The 16,760-nt window shown below is 41.0% G+C and overlaps 2 long non-coding RNA genes across 13 annotated transcripts in view; one reads left to right on the top strand and one right to left on the bottom strand.

Annotated features, from left to right (window-relative positions):
- Positions 1 to 16,760, top strand: part of LOC102151640 — a 379,776-nt gene that overhangs the window by 223,337 nt on the left and 139,679 nt on the right. The window lies entirely within an intron of this gene.
- Positions 15,378 to 16,719, bottom strand: LOC111091428. The gene is made up of 3 exons (XR_005374670.1): positions 16,649 to 16,719; positions 16,423 to 16,550; positions 15,378 to 15,809 (listed from the first exon to the last, which is right to left on the bottom strand). It is a non-coding gene; the product is annotated as an uncharacterized LOC111091428 (long non-coding RNA).

The raw sequence follows: 16,760 nt of genomic DNA, 5'->3' as shown, positions 1-16,760 counted from the left end.
GCTAGAGCTTCTGGGTTACACATTCTGGGTATTTGTTTTTAATTTCTCTCATTGTTGAGATTCCAGCAAGGCAACTTTTCTTGCAGTCCCCTAGAGGAGAGCACATTTTCTTTATTTTCTTAATTCTCTCATTTTCTAAAAGCATAGTTCTTTGAGTTTTCAGCTTTATGGATTGGGTCTATTATTGGATGTCCTTGAACTTTTATTTAGTTCAGTCTGGCAAGAACATGGAAACCAGTGGTTAATTTCAACAGGTTAACTATTATCCTCAAGTTGAAAGGTGGCTTCAGTGGTCTATGTACTTAGCTTTTGGCCTCAAATACTCAAATAACTATTCCATATTTTGTTCCTCAATAATCTTTGCATTTATAAAGATTTAAAAACAGGTACTAGCCTTTGGCTCTCTGCTGTGGGAGAGTCATTTATTTGTCCACCATGTTCCCAGAAAGAGAACATTCTCTCCACTAGATTATGTTCTGGAATTCAATTAGATCTCAATTAAAGTAAGGTATATTGGATTCATATAGTATAATAGGAAGGATTTGGAGACTGAAATTGTGGCTTAGTGTTTTTACAACATTGTCAGTTGGGTATGAAGAAACCACATCCTTTCTCTGGACCTCAATTTCCTTGTTATGTGACAGGATTGGCTTAGATCACGGCTGATACTTTGAAACACTGTGACGATTGCTTATTAAGCCATGTTGTGGAGGTGATGATCAATGTTTCTTCCAGTCTGATTTCTGTTATCATGGCCACCTTTAAACAGTTCATGTTTAAAATATTTCAACATCTTAGCTGGTGTAATCAGAGGAAGGCTGAACAGGGCCTTGTTGAATTATTTTTTTTTTTTTTTTAGTGGAGTTTGGATTGTTAAGAATAATATGATTCAGTATAACTGGATAGAATTATTCAAGCAGGAGGGAGTGCAATCATCTCAAGGGTTTGTTACTGGTGTCTCTAAAAAGTAATATCCAGCACTGCAAGTGTAATTCACTGTACACAGAATCAGGAAGCCAACAGTAGTCATGGTGTTTTTGTTGGCTCTGGCATGTGTATGTGTTTATGGCTGTCTTGGCATCTGTGGGTAATACAGGACAGAGACATTTTTTGCAAAGTGAACATGTTTTTTTTTTCCTCCTCTCTAGGCAAACAGTACACATGTTTTAAAGGCAGCAATTGCCTATGCAAACAACATCCCTGTTGAAGTTATTATACAGGATATTATGTGACTTTCTTTTAATGGTAAATATTTAGGGTGCTCCAAAACACACAAAACCACCTCTGAACCCCAAGTCAGAAGGTGCCTAGAGATGATTCAGTCAAGTTATATTTTAAGTTTTGTGTTTGTAGAAGCTTTTTTGTTCCTTCTGAAAAAAAAAAAGCTTATAAACCATTAAATTAATATTTTAATAGCATACATTTAGAAACTCAAGTTTTATAAAATTTGGTATGATAGGAGGCTGGGCAAGATGGCAGAAGAGTAGGGTCCCCAAGTCATCTGTCCCCACCAACTTACCTAGATAACTTTCAAATCATCCTGAAAACCTACGAATTCAGCCTGAGATTTAAAGAGAACAGCTGGAATGCTACAGTGAGAAGAGTTCGTGCTTCTATCAAGGTAGGAAGGAGGAAAAAAATAAAGAAGTACAAAAGCAACCAAGGGGGTGGGGCCAGGCAGGCATGTGCCCTCAGGACAGGAAAGCCCAGTCCCGGAGAAGCAGAAACTTTACCAATCTTCTGGGATGGAAAAGAGCTCACAGAAAGCTCGGGCAGGATCCCAGGAGGGGCAGGGATGCCCTCAGGCTCCCAGGGGCACTAACAGAGGACCTGCGCCCCAGGGGAGAGCGCGCCACACCCCGCGGCCGAGCTCCCTAAAGGGCTGCAGCGCATGCCCGGCAGGGCTCCGGAAGCAGCTCAGGTGGCACCTCCAGGCGGAGGGGGCTGCGCAGCCCGGGAGCCTAGGGTGCCAGGGGACACAGCCCAAGATCCAGCACTCCCCCAGAACAGGCGGAAGCTGGGAGGACACAGGGCAACAAGGATGTTTCTGCCAACTGGGTGCCCCAAGCTGTACAGAGCAGCACCCCCCACCCCCGGAGCATCCAGGCCCCTGCGGACTGGGAGACTCTGGTGGTTACTGCGGGAGCTGACTCTAGAGCTGCAGAGCTGGCCGCTGCCAGTGAAGTTGTTCCTCCTGGTGTCACCTTATACCTGGGACTGAGCAGGGCCACCAGGGAGCCAGGGATCTTACAGGATAAACAGCTCCCGCTGAGCCGTGCACCTGGCAGGGGGCGGGGCAGCTCCCCCGGGTACACACACCTGAGACTCAGCACAGGAGCCCCTCCCCCAGAAGATAGCTGGAAGGACAGGGGAAGCGCAAGTTCTTAACCAAGCAGCGCTGGAAAGTTCCAGGGGAAGTCTAGGGACTTACAGTATATAGAGTCAGAGGATACCCCTCCTTGTTTTTTGTTTTCTGTTTGTCCCCTCCCCCCTTTTTTTCTTCTCTTTTTTTCTCCCTTTCCCAGTACAACTTGTTTTTAGCCACTCTGAGCAAAATGACTGGAAGGAAAAACTAACCACAAAAGAAAGAATCAGAAACAGTCCTCTCTCCCACAGAGTTACAAAATTTGGATTACAATTCAATGTCAGAAAGCCAATTCAGAAGCACTATTATAAAGCTACTGGTGGTTCTAGAAAAAAGCATAAAGGATTCAAGAGACTTCATGAATGCAGAATTTAGATCTAATCAGGCTGTAATTTAAAATCAATTAAATGAGATGCAATCCAACCTGGAGGTCCTAATGACAAGGGTTAATGAGGTAGAAGAATGAGTAAGTGACATAGAAGACAAGTTGATGGCAAGAAAGGAAGCTGAGGAAAAAAGAGAAAAACAATGAAAAGATCATGAGGATAGGTTAAGGGAAATAAATGATAGCCTCAGAAGGAAAAATCTACGTTTCATTGGGGTTCCAGGGGACGTCGGAAGGGACAGAGGACCAGAAAGTGTATTTGAACAAATCATAGCTGAGAACTTCCCTAACTTCAGAAGGGAAACAGGCATTCAGATCCAGGAGATAGAGAGATCTCCCCCTAAAATCAATAAAAACCGTTCAAGTGGAAAAAAAAAAAAAAACCGTTTAAGACCTCGATATTTAATAGTGAAACTTGCAAATTCCAAAGATAAAGAGAAGATCTTTAAAGCAGCAAGAGACAAGAGATCCCTAACTTATATGGGGAGAAGTATTAGGTTAACAGCAGACTTCTCCACAGAGACCTGGCAGGCCAGAAAGGGCTGGCAGGATATATTCAGGGTCTTAAATGAGAAGAACCTGCAGCCAAGAATACTTATCCAGCAAGGCTCTCATTCAGAATAGAAGGAGAGATAAAGAACTTCCAAGATAGGCAGAAACTGAAATAATATGTGACCACCAAGCCAGCTCTGCCAAGAAATATTAAGGGGGACTCTGTAAAAGAAAGAGGAAGTCCAAGGAAACAATCCACAAAGACGGAGACTTAATAGGTATCACGATGACACTAAACTCATATCTCTCAATAGTAACTCTGAACGTGAATGGGCTTAATGACCCCATCAAAAGGCACAGGGTTTCAGACTGGATAAAAAAGCAAGACCCATCTATTTGCTGTCTACAAGAGACTCATTTTAGACCTAAGGACACCTAGGTCAGCCTGAGAATAAAAGGTTGGAGAACCATTTACCATTCAAGTGGTCCTCAAAAGAAAGCAGGGGTAGCAGTCCTCTTATCAGATAAATTAAAGCTTATCCCAAAGGCTGTGGTAAGAGATGAAGAGGGACACTATATCATACTTAAAGGATCTGTCCAACAAGAGGACCTAACAATCATGAATATTTATGCCCCGAATGTGGGAGCTGCCATGTATATCAATTAATAACCAAAGTTAAGATATACTTAGATAATAATACACTAATACTGGGATACTTGAACACAGCGCATTCTACAATCGATAGATCTTCTAAGCACAACATCGCCAAAGAAACAAGAGCTTTAAATGATACACTGGACCAGATGGATTTCACAGATATTTACAGAACTTTACATCCAAACGCAACGGAAGACATACTAAGTGCACATGGAACTTTCTCCAGAATAGACCACATACTGAGTCACAAATCAGGTCTTAACCAATACCAAAAGATTGGGATTGTCCCCTGAATATTTTCAGACCATAACGCTTTGAAACTAGAACTAAACCAAAAGAAAAAGTTTGGAAGGGTTTCAAACACGTGGAGGTTAAGGACCATCCTGCTAAAAGATGAAAGGGTCAACCAGGAAATTAGAGAAGAATTAAGAAGATTCATGGAAACTAATGAGAATGAAGATACAACTGTTCAAAATCTTTGGGATACAGCAAAAGCAGTCCTGAGGGGGAAATACATCGCAATACAAGCATCCATCTAAAAACTGGAAAGAACTCAAATACAAAGATAACCTTGCACCTAAAGGAGCTAGAGAAGGAACAGCAAATGAAACCTTCACCCAGCAGAAGAAGATGATAAAGATTCGAGCAGAACTCAATGAAATAGAGCCAGAAGAACTGTGGAACAGATCAATAAAACCAGGAGTTGGTTCTTTGAAAGAATAAGATGGATAAACCATTAGCCAGCCTTATTAAAAAGAAGAGAGAAAACTCAAATTAATAAAAGCATGAATGAGAAAGAAGAGATCACCACCAATACCAAGGAAATACAAACGATTTTAAAAACTTATTATGAGCAGCTATATGCCAATAAATTAGGCAATCTAGAAGAAATTGACGCATTTCTGGAAAACCACAAACTACTAAAACTGGAACAGGAAGAAATACAAAACCTAAACAGGCCGATAACCAGGGAGGAAATTGAAGCAGTCATCAAAAACCTCCCAAGACACAAAAGTCCAGGGCCAGATGGCTTCCCAGGGGAATTCTATCAAACGTTTAAAGAAGAAATCATACCTATTCTACTAAAGCTGTTCGGAAAGATAGAGATGGAGTACTTCCAAACTCATTTCATGAGGCCAGCATCACCTTAATTCCAAAACCAGACAAAGACCCCACCAAAAAGGAGAATTATATATCAATATCCCTGATGAACATGGATGCAAAAATACTCAACAAGATACTAGCCAATAGGGTCCAACAATACATTAAGAAGATTATTCACCATGACCAAGTGGGATTTATCCCTGGGATGCAAGGTTCAACACTTGTAAAGCAATCAATGTGATTGATCATAACAAGAGAAAAAAACAAGAACTGTATGGTCCTCTCAATAGATGCAGAGAAAGCATTTGACAAAATACAGCATCCATTCCTGATCAAAACTCTTCATAGTGTAGGGATAGAGGGAACATTTCTCAGCATCTTAAAAGGCATCTAAGAAAAGCCCACAACAAATATCATTCTTAATGGGGAAAAACTGGGAGCCTTTCCCCTAAGATCAGGAACACGACAGGGATGTCCACTCTCACCACTGCTATTCAACATAGTACTGGAAGTCCTAGCCTCAGCAATCAGACAACAAAAAGACATTAAAGGCATTCAAATTGGCAAAGAAGAAGTCAAACTCTCCCTCTTCGCCGATGACATGATACTCTACATAGAAAACCCAAAAGTCTCCACCCCAAGATTGCTAGAACACATACAGCAATTCGGTAGCGTGGCAGGATACAAAATCAATGCCCAGAAATCAGTGGCATTTCTATACACTAACAATGAGACTGAAGAAAGAGAAATTAAGGAGTCAATCCCATTTACAATTGCACCCAAAAGCATAAGATACCTAGGAATAAACCTAACCAAAGATGTAAAGGATCTATACCCTCAAAACTATAGAACACTTCTGAAAGAAATTGAGGAAGACACAAAGAGATGGAAAAATATTCCATGCTCATGGATTGGCAGAATTAATATTGTGAAAATGTCAATGTTACCCAGGGCAATATACACGTTTAATGCAATCCCTATCAAAATACCATGGGCTTTCTTCAGAGAGTTGGAACAAATCATCTTAAGATTTGTGTGGAATCAGAAAAGAGCCCGAATAGACAGGGGGATATTAAAAAAAGAAAACCATAGCTGGGGGCATCACAATGCCAGATTTCAGGTTGTACTACAAAGCTGTGGTCATCAAGACAGTGTGGTACTGGCACAAAAACAGACACATAGATCAATGGAACAGAATAGAGAACCCAGAAGTGGACCCTGAACTTTATGGTCAACTAATATTCGACAAAGCAGGAAAGACTATCCACTGGAAAAAAAAGACAGTCTATTCGGTAAATGGTGCTGGGAAAATTGGACATCTACATGCAGAAGAATGAAACTAGTCCATTCTCTTACACCATACACAAAGATAAACTCAAAATGGATGAAAGATCTAAATGTGAGACAAGAATCCATCAAAATCCTAGAGGAGAACACAGGCAACACCCTTTTTGATCTTGGCCACAGCAACTTCTTATAAGATACATCCATGAAGGCAAAAGAAACAAAAGCAAAAATGAATTATTGGGGCTTAAGATAAAAAGCTTCTGCACAGCCAAAGAAACAGGCAACAAAACTAAGAGACAACTTCAGAATGGGAGAAGATATTTGCAAATGACCTATCAGATAAAGGGCTAGTGTCCAAGATCTATAAAGAACTTATTAAACTCAACATCAAAGAAGCAAAGAATCCAATCATGAAATGGGCAAAAAACATGAACAGAAATTTCACAGAGCAAGACATAGACATGGCCAACAAGCACATGAGAAAATGCTCCGCATCACTGGCCATCAGGGAAATACTAATCAAAACCACAATGAGATACCACCTCACACCAGTAAGAATGGGGAAAATTAACAAGGCAGGAAACAACAAATGTTGGAGAGGATGTAGAGAAAGGGGAACCCTCTTGCACTGTTGGTGGGAATGTGAACTGGTGCAGCCACTCTGGAAAACTGTGTGGAGGTTCCTCAAAGAGTTAAAAATAGACCTGCCCTATGACCCAGCAATTGCACTGCTGGGGATTTACCCCAAAGATACAGATGCAGTGAAACGCCGGGACACCTGCACCCCAATGTTTCTAGCAGCAATGTCCCCAATAGCCAAACTGTGGAAGGAGGCTTGGTGTCCATCGAAAGATGAATGGATAAAGAAGATGTGGTTTATGTATACAATGGAATATTACTCAGCCATTAGAAACGACAAATATCTACCATTTGCTTCAATGTGGATGGAACTGGAGGGTATTATGCTGAGTGAAATAAATCAATTGGAAAAGGACAAACATTATATGGTCTCATTCATTTGGGGAATATAAAAATTAGTGAAAGGGAATAAAGGGAAAGGAGAGAAAATGAGTGAAAATATCAGTGAGGGTGACAAAACATGAGAGACACCTAACTCTGGGAAATGAACAAGGGGTAGTGGAAAGGGAGGTGGGCGGGGGGTTGGGGCGATTGGGTGATGGGCACTAAGGGGGCACTTGGTGGAATGATCACTGAGTGTTATGCTAAATGTTGGTAAATTGAACTCCAATTAAAAAAATTTGGTATGATATTAACATATGAAGTCATTTTGATGAAACAAATTTCAAATTCAAAAATTTGAATTTAGAACTTTATTCAACAAACACCGATTTTCTATTTGATATGAGGCACTAAGGTACTATTTTCCATATGGATTCTAGGATATTATGGATTACAATAGCTGTCTTATGCCAGTTTTTCTGACAAAATTAAAATAAAACATTGCAGAACTCCTAAAGAACCTATGAGGGGTATTCCACAGAATGCAGTTTGGATTGCACTGGTTTAATCTAATCCCACTATTTTCCAGTTGAGAAAGCAGAAGCTCCGAGAGAGTTAATAATTTTTCCAAAGGGGGAAGGTAAAATAACATTTGTTCTGTGCCTAGTAAGTGCTAGTGATGAGAGGTTTTCCAAAGATGGTCATATTTTTTGAAATTTACCTTTGTGTCATTATTGATAATGATACTTTTAGACCCATTTTATAGAGGACAAAATTAGGGTCCCATGAGGCAGAAGAGGTAGGTAGACCTTTCTAGATGCATTCATGATTTTGCCTATTAGTTTAAATAGGAGTGATTTGACCAGCTGTGTGTTTTAAGCAATATATTCTGTGCAGGCATTATTTTATACGTCTTAAAAATTTTTGAAGGAAATGCACATGATTTACATTTTCCCTATTTTATGAATGAGCATGCTGAGGCATAACAAATTTGTGTCATTTGGCTTAGGAAGTATGTGGTGGGGAGTAAGTGGCAGAGCTGGAACTTGAACCCAGGTGTCCTGGCTGAATAACAATAAGCTTTTTGAGCTAAACAGTTGTTAGTGCTATACAGCTGAGGACCACCAGAACACACCTATGGTGGGTTTAGTGGTCATTGCTATATTGGAGTGTTAATCTCAAAAATAAAAGCATCAGTTATTTTACCAGGAAAAATGGGTTTATTCAGGAACAACAATTTGGAACATCCATGCTACATCAAAACCATAGACGCATCCCGAGAAGGAAGGAAAGGAACACTCCTTCACAGAGGAACAGTTGAAGATAGGAGGAGCTGTTGTAAACAGTGAGTCCATTGGAGTAAACTGGATGTTCACAGTGTGATGGCTTTTCATTGGCTGAGTTGTGATAGCCTGTCATTGGTTGGGCTGTTGCTGGGAGAGGAGAAAAAAACCTTCCTCCTCCTGTTAGGATAGTAAAGTAGATAAAGTAGTATGACCAGAAAGGTAGGTTTTTTGGGTCTGTAGGTAAGGGCATGTGCTAAGACAGGAGACCTCCCCCAGCTGGCCTCCCGACTTCGTTTTAGTGAGGTTTCTCTGTTAATTTTCACTGGAGCATGCTCACAGACAATGGAATGTCTCTAAAATGGTGTTAGAAGCGGTTTATAGGATTGGGATTGTATCTGGTAATTTGAAAAGGCTTTAGGGAAGCAAGGCTTTGTTCTGGGTTGTGTGCTGTCTTAGAATGAGATAATTCCATGATTGGGTTTCTCAGTCTTAGATGAAAGGAGTGAAGTTAGAGTTAAATTGGTAAAAACAGCAGTCACCATTATCTGGGAAGGGCAAGGGAACAGCATTCTGGTGGTTGGGACAGCATTTATGTTTTGTCTGTTCAGGCATGATTACAAAAGGTTCTTGTCTTTATCTTGATCCATCAGATGTTGTCTGATGTGATATTTTGTGAAATTATGGATAGTCCACAGTGTTGGGCTGGCTGAGAGACGGGCACCCAAAATGGCGGACATCTCAAATTGGGTCAAATGGCTTATCTTCCACCAAGGCAGCCGTGACCACCACATCATCTCCAGTAAATCGAATAGACAGAAAAACAAAACTTTCCATCTGGGACTTTCCAGCCAGGGACCACCCCCAATCGTCTGTACTATCCCCACTCCCAGCCAATCACCTAGGGAGGGACACGGTGTTCCCTTGCCTAACCCGGATCCAGACCTGGAACCAATAAAGCCTAAAAACCCCCACACTCCCCAACCCTGGCGCGACTTCCCTGACACTGGCCACCTCTCCGAGTCAGAGAACCTCGCCCGGGAGCGCTCCCCATTAAAGCACTCTCAAACCTACTGCCTGGCTCTGCCGTTTGTTTGTTTGTTTGTCCCCCCATCCTCCCCCCTTCATTTGGAAAAAACCTAACACACAGGAAACCACCGAGGCCTAATTGTTAGAGAGTTGCCAGCTCCTATCAACTTCCAAATGTGGTGACAGCCTCAGGCCATCTCCTAGTCTTGTCTTCCACAATGAAGGGTTTCAGTTAATGTGACCACTCTGATTGGTATGTGGAGTGTGAGCTGGAAGGGAGCAAGAAAGGATGCAAGGAGACCAGCTGTTGCTTGAGGGCGAGAGAAAGATGTTGATAGCTTGGCCATAGAAATGGAGAAGTAACTAACTCTTCTTCATCTCCCCCATACTCTTAGGCTATTGAAACTCTAGTTTTCAAAGAGACTGAGATTTATAGAGATCTTATTCAGGTTACTTGGATTGTTTTTGCAAACTTCTTAAGACCTTTAAAAGTACCAGCTGAGACTTTGTTGTTGTTGTTGTTGTTGTTATTGACAAAATCCCCCCAGAGGGCTTGTAGAAGTTAGATTTGTGTTTGGGGATTTGCAATACATATAGTCTGACCAGAATAGAGAGAAATACTTTTGGTTATGAATATAGTAGACATATACGCGAGGTCTAGAAAGATTTGTATGTTGTGTGGAAGGGGAAACGATTCTAAATAAAATGGCCATGTAACCATGAGCCTACTGCTTGTCTTGGTGAATCCTTCAGGATTTGAAATAAATCCAGCTTAACTAAAAAGTAGTTTCAATGTTGTTGTTGTTGTTTGTTTTGTGTTTTTTTTTTCCTCAACTGCCTCTCATACCTTGGCCTTTAGCATAAAAAAACAAAAAACAAAAAATCCTGTTAAGTATTAGTTCTTCAAACAGGAAATAAAGCAGAGTAGTTAAGATAAATTGGGTTCTGCCTCCATATTTGTAACAACTGTTAAACAACAAAATTCAGGAAAATAAATTTGAAGATCTAATTGGGCTTATTAAGCAATTCATGAATTGAGTAGCATCCTATGTAGCAAGTAAGGCGATGCTCTGAGGAATTTTACAAAACGGGAAGGCTTTGATAGGAAGAAGATGGTGCAAGAAAATTATTCGCAAAAGAAAAGGAAGGATTGTTTCAGGGCAAGACATCTTTTGGGGGAGTGAAGAGAAAGGCAGGTTTTGTTGTTGTTGTTTGTTTTTATCATGTAGATTATCTTGCTAGTGCTGATAAGGAAATTTCAGATTGACTTTTTAAAGGTCACATTCCTGGGATAGGTTGAAACTGTAATTAGGTCTTGGTTTGCTGTTTCAGAGGACAAATGACTCCATTTTGGGCTTGTGTTTTGTTTTGTTTTTTAACACAACTGAACCTCCAGAGATTTGTCAAGCCTTGTATTGTCATGTTATAGCCTCATTAGAAATGCAATGACAGCCTAGATTGAATTCTAGTGTCATAACCTTGTCAGAATTCTCATTTCAGAATCTAACCAGGATTTTAATGTTAAAACTGTAGGGGTTTAAGCACTCAAGTTAAGATATGAGACAAAGAAATTAGATAGAACCTAAAATACAACTTTCCTACTGCTAAGATCAGGTAATGTGTAATATGCCAAATACCTGTATGCAAGTGGACTTTATAATATTCAACCCCAGAATTTGGCAAGCTTTACCTCCCCAGCTTGGGATCGTGACTTCCTTTTTCCATGAGGACTGGAGCGATGCTAGAAGCATCACAATCTCTTGAGCTTCTTCATGTGGAGGGAAATTCAGGTAGAAGGGCAATTTCCAGTGTCAAGGAGGAAACATTTCTATCCTTTAGATTTTATCTAGCTGGTTTAAGAATTAAATTGACATGAGATAGATTAACAGGAGATAAAAAAAAAAAAGTTCAATTATGTGTGCAGAGGCCCATTAATGAAATGGGGATGCAAAGAAATGACCAAGACTGGCAGTTTTTATATATTTTTTAGATGAGGCAATAAATCTGTGATGAATTGACAGGTCAAAGAGGAGGATATATGATCTTAATATTTTGGGAAACATATTAACTTCAATTCATAAGGAATTCTAAACAGAATTTGGGCCAGGCAGAAAATTAGTAAAAAGTAACAAGGTTTTTTGTTGTTCTTGTTTTGTTTTTTTACAGCCTTTTTGGCTTCGAATTTCCAATATCTGGTGGTAAAAATGTCTCGTTATTGTGGAGGCCGAGAAAAATCAAGGCCATTCCACCTCAAGTTTAGCATTAGCACAAGTAGAGCCATCTTAGGCCCCTGTGATGTGTTCACTGTGCTGAACTTTACAGGAAAGACTGCAGAATGTCCTCAGGGAATCCCATATCAGAAAAACAACAGAGCCCTCACCTGTGGTAGAAAGCCCCATATTAGAATGAGAACAGAGCTCAATGCCCTTAAGCCCGGTATCAGAATGTAAACAGAACTTGAGAAATTCCTCCACCCCTTCTGAAAATCCCCTAGACCAGCCTATAAAAAACCCAGCTGTAACCCACTTCGTGGTCCAAGTCCCTGCTCTGTTGTGTTAGGTATACTTGGACCCAAGCTTGAGCTTACAAATAAACCCTCGTGTCCTTGCATCGGTGTCGGCTCCTTGGTGGTTTCTTGGATTCACAGTCTTGGGCACCACATTTACCTCCTGGTATAGGAAGGGTTTCTTTCACATAAGGGATTTATTTCCTACTTTCTGGAGACAAAAGAGCCATCAGAATGTTCCTCTTGCTCTGTTTCTTAAAAACTGTTAATTCAAAATATTCAGTATGACAAAGTGGCACATTTTGAAGCAAGCTGCCTGTGGAGGCCGAGAAAATTAAGGCCATTCCACTTTAAGTTCAGCGTTAGCACAAGTACAGCCATCTCAGGCCCCTGTGATTTAAGAGCTGAAATTTACATTACTTCAGTTACAGAAAAAACAAAAACAAAAAAAAAAAACAGCTTACCGCTTAAGGTCCTAGAAAGCCCTATATTAGAATGAGAACAGAACTCAATGCCCTTGAAAGCCCCATATCAGAATGTAAACAGAACTTGAAAAATTCCTCCACCCCTTCTGGAGGTCCCCTAGACCAGCCCTTAAAACTAAGCTGAAACCCACCTTGGGGTCCAAGTCCCTGCTCCGCTGTGTCAGGTACACTTGGACCCAAGCTGGAGCTTATAAATAAACCCTCGTGTGTTTGCATCGGTGTCGGCTCCTTGATAGTTTCTCGGATTCGCAGTCTTGGTCACAGCACTGCCCTTGCTCCTACACCACTAATAATTAGGCAAAATTCTGTCTCATGGGATTTGTATATTCTAAAGTCACCACATAGTTTGGAACTCAATATTATAAGTCAGCATGGATTTAAATGTTTAAAATCCATCCAGGATTATGTAGTTATAAATCAGGCAATTCTAGATTTTTAATGGTAAGTGAATTATGGAAGGAAGACCTGATCTCAGCAGAATAAATAGTTACATGATAATTAGATACTTTTAGGCAAGTAACAATGAGAACTCTCATTGTATGTGCCATTTGGGGGCATGATTTCACTGATCAGAAACCAAGGAACTTTCATTTTTGGCGGGGGGGGGATTCCTGGTCCAGGTAAATAGTGGTCCTTTAAAAAAAAAATCACTTCCCCAGATGAGTTTCATCAAGTCACTGCCCCCTTTCCTCTCCTTATCCCCTACTATGTCATGTCTCCACTCTATGCACTCATAACATCCTTGTTTCTATTTCATAATGTAATAAGATTTTTTTCTCCATTGGTGCCCTTGGTCATGCCCCTCTGAAGAATGAAGAGGTAGACCAGACCGAGTGATGGGCAGCAAAGCAAGGTTTATTTAGTGAAAACAAAGTGATAGTACAAAGCTCCTGAGGAAAGAGGGGACCTGAGAGCATTGCCACTGGAGTTCCTAAATCTAGGGATTTTTGTGGGCTTGTTGGTGGGCTGTTTTAATCTGATTAACCCTACTGTGCCTGCCATCTAATCAGGTTTTTGTCACTTATCACATGGGAAAGGCTGGAGGTCTCCTTCCAGGGTGGTGTAACATTCTTCTAAAGGTGGTTTCCTCTTAGGGCAGGCCTCCTTGTCCCTGCCTGCCTGCCTGCCTGCCTTCTATCCTTCATCAGTAACACTTGCTGAACGCATTGAGTATGTAACCTCTGTGTTCTCTCTTAGGCTGTAGTTCTTCGAGGACAGTTTCCATATTTATCTTCTTTGATATGTCCCTGGAGCTGATAGTCTTCCTTGTTTGTGTTGGTGCTCAACAAAAATATTTGTTTGGTATTATCTCTGGTTGTTGGAATAGCACCTAGTGTAGCGTCTCCCATTGTACTGCCTGTAAGCAGACTGAGGTGGGGAGTTGCGTGGGGAAAGCTTACTAAGGACTGTTCTCAGGAGATGGGCCTGTCAGGAAGTGAGAAGTCAGGACTGGGTGATTAAAGTGGAATTGCAACTAAGGCCCACCACTTGCCTTAAGGGAAACATTGGGCTTGGGATGTCTATTCAGAGCTGTTACAAAGTAAGGCCCAGGGTGGGGCTTTCAAATTTAAAGGAAAGCCATTAAGGGAGGGGACATGACCCTGGGTGGGGCAGTTCCCTCAAGCTGTGGGGCAATTTGCAGTGAGGATTGCAGCTGTGAGCTGTCAGCAACCAGCATTCCCAGATGCCAGGGGATGAGGACTTGAGTCTGAGGGGGTTTTGGTGATCCTCACAGGATCTACTATTGATAATTGCCCTTCTCTAGATTAAACAGATTGCCATGTTCCTAATAACACGAGTAGACTAAACCCAAGATTTCCAGACTCTTACACCAATGGCTTTTCACTCTGAATGGCTCAAAGTCCCGTCTTACCCATTAAATATCTAATTGTTACAGGATTTCTTTTCCTTTAGTGCCCATGGTTCTCAGTCACACTGCTTCAAAGACTTAAGAGGTAGACCATATGAAAGAATGATGGGCAGCAAAACAAAGTTTATTAAATTATAGTACAAAGCTCTAGAAGAGGGGGGGACCTGAAAGTGTTGCTGTCAATTTCTAAATCAAGGTGTTCTTAGGAGATTGTTGTCTGGCTGTTTAACCTGATTAATCCCACATGCACCTATCACCTAATCAGGTTTTTGTCCATGTGCTCATCTACCTAACATGCAGTTGTTCATGAATGGTGGAGGGCTCCTTCCAGAGTGGTTTTCATAGCCTCTAGGAGGGATCAAGAAGGTGGAGGCCGTCACTGCCCTAAGGCATGCTGGCCAGCTATAGGCCACCAGATCAAACTTTATTCCACTGGCTGTTGAGCTACACTCTGGGCCTGGATTAGGATGCCCAAAGCCATTCCCTGCCTTTCTGTAAAGGTAGAAAGGGTAAGGTCTTTTTCCTTTTAAGTGTAGTTTCCTTTTAGGATGGGAGAGGGGTGTCAGGGCATGGTGTCCCCTTGCCCCTCCCTGCCTTTCTTCCAACTGTCCTCCATTATAACCATGTTAGATACCTGGTGTGTCCTTAAATCATCAAGAAAACAAGAGTATTCAGGACAACTGACTTGTGATTCCCTGTCCAATAATGCAGCCAAGACTGACTAGGTTAGATACATGGATTTAGTATGTAGTAGGTAACACTTACTAATTTCCAAATAGTGTTCTAAGTCCCCTGTGTGAATTAATTCATTGACTCCCCCACAACATTATGTGATAAGGATGTCCTCATTTTTACAATTAAGAAAACTGAGGTATGCTTATTTAAGTAATTTGCCCCCAAATGATACAGCGACCAGAAGTTGGACTCAGAGAGTCTGGCTGGACAGTATATGATCTTAATATTTTGGGGAAAAAAATCCCTCTCCCTTGATTTATTATGTACTAACTCTGTGTCAGGCACTGCGCTAAGTATTTTGCTTGACTTATCTGATTTTTGCTCCCATAGTCCTTTGAGGTAGCATCAAATATTTATCTCCATTTTAGAGATTAGTAGATAGATTCCCAGAAGCTTTATAACCTGCCCCAGTTCACCCAGCTAGAAAATAGTGGGACTAACATTTAAATCCAGATCCATCTTACTTCATAGTCCCTATTTTTAGCTGATATCTCTAATGTTCTGGCTTTTCTGTTTTGATAATCAAGTCTGCAAGGCCTCATGGCAACATTTTCAAGTTCTTGTAAAGCAAAATGAAGTTGTTTACTGGGAAAGTTGTGGCCTTGAAGGTGTGTCCTTATGTTTCCACAGGTCTCAACTTAAGTGACTTTCTGTAAGAAACAAAAATATGCAAGAAGGAAGGGCACGTGGGTAGCTCAGTTGGTAAGCATCTGACTCTTGATGTCAGCTCTCTTGATCTCAGTGTCACGAGTTCAAGCCCTGCACTGGGCTCCATGCTGCATGTGAAACTTACTTAAAAAATTATGCAAGAAGGAAATTAACATTTATTGGACATTTTATAAGTGCTTGATACCTTTGTATACATAATCTATAATGAGAAATAACATATATTAATTCTAACCATATGAAAATGCAATGCCCCTCATGAGGTTACTCTTCAATGGGGGCAGGGAGGGGGAAGGGATATATTTTGCTCTGAGGAATGGATCTTTTGTCTGGGAGTTGGTTAACAAGGCCATGGGGGAATTAAACCCCAGACTACAATTTTAAAACATTGGACCCAAACCAACTGAACTGTTCACCAGTTTTACTTAAGATCCTGATTATGGGATTCTATGCATATTTTAATATTCTTATTTTTGAACTTCAGAACATGAGGTTTGAATGTAGGATAAAGAAAACCTCATCCTGTTGTGGTCTTCTCTTAAAATGAGAGCTACAGACACTGTTTGTCTTGGGTTGTAAGACCTGCTGAACACCTACCTGATTCCTTTACCTGGAGTTTTTGACAGGAATGACCAGGCAGGTTATTTACACGGAAGCGGTAAGGGAAGCTGACAAGGGTTTGTTGATTGAGCCTGGCATGGTTCAGTTCCAAGAGTGACTTTGTCCTGACATCAAATAGCAGTGATTTCAGGTTTATGACAGTTATCAAATATAATGATGTAGAATGGGACCGGACTGTACTATAATAGCAATAAAAATCAACCTGGAAGGAGAGATGCTTCCATCTGTTTTGCTGTTGCTCAGGGAGCTTGACTGTGTGCATTTGAGGTGGTGCCATGACTGTGAGGGATCAGATTTTTTATTTCCCCCTAAGT

This window comes from Canis lupus, chromosome 20 (assembly GCF_011100685.1).
Source record: "Canis lupus familiaris isolate Mischka breed German Shepherd chromosome 20, alternate assembly UU_Cfam_GSD_1.0, whole genome shotgun sequence".
NCBI classification, from domain to species: domain Eukaryota; kingdom Metazoa; phylum Chordata; class Mammalia; order Carnivora; family Canidae; genus Canis; species Canis lupus.
Note: the sequence above shows the minus strand (reverse complement) of the source record. Positions and strands in the feature narration are given on the sequence as shown.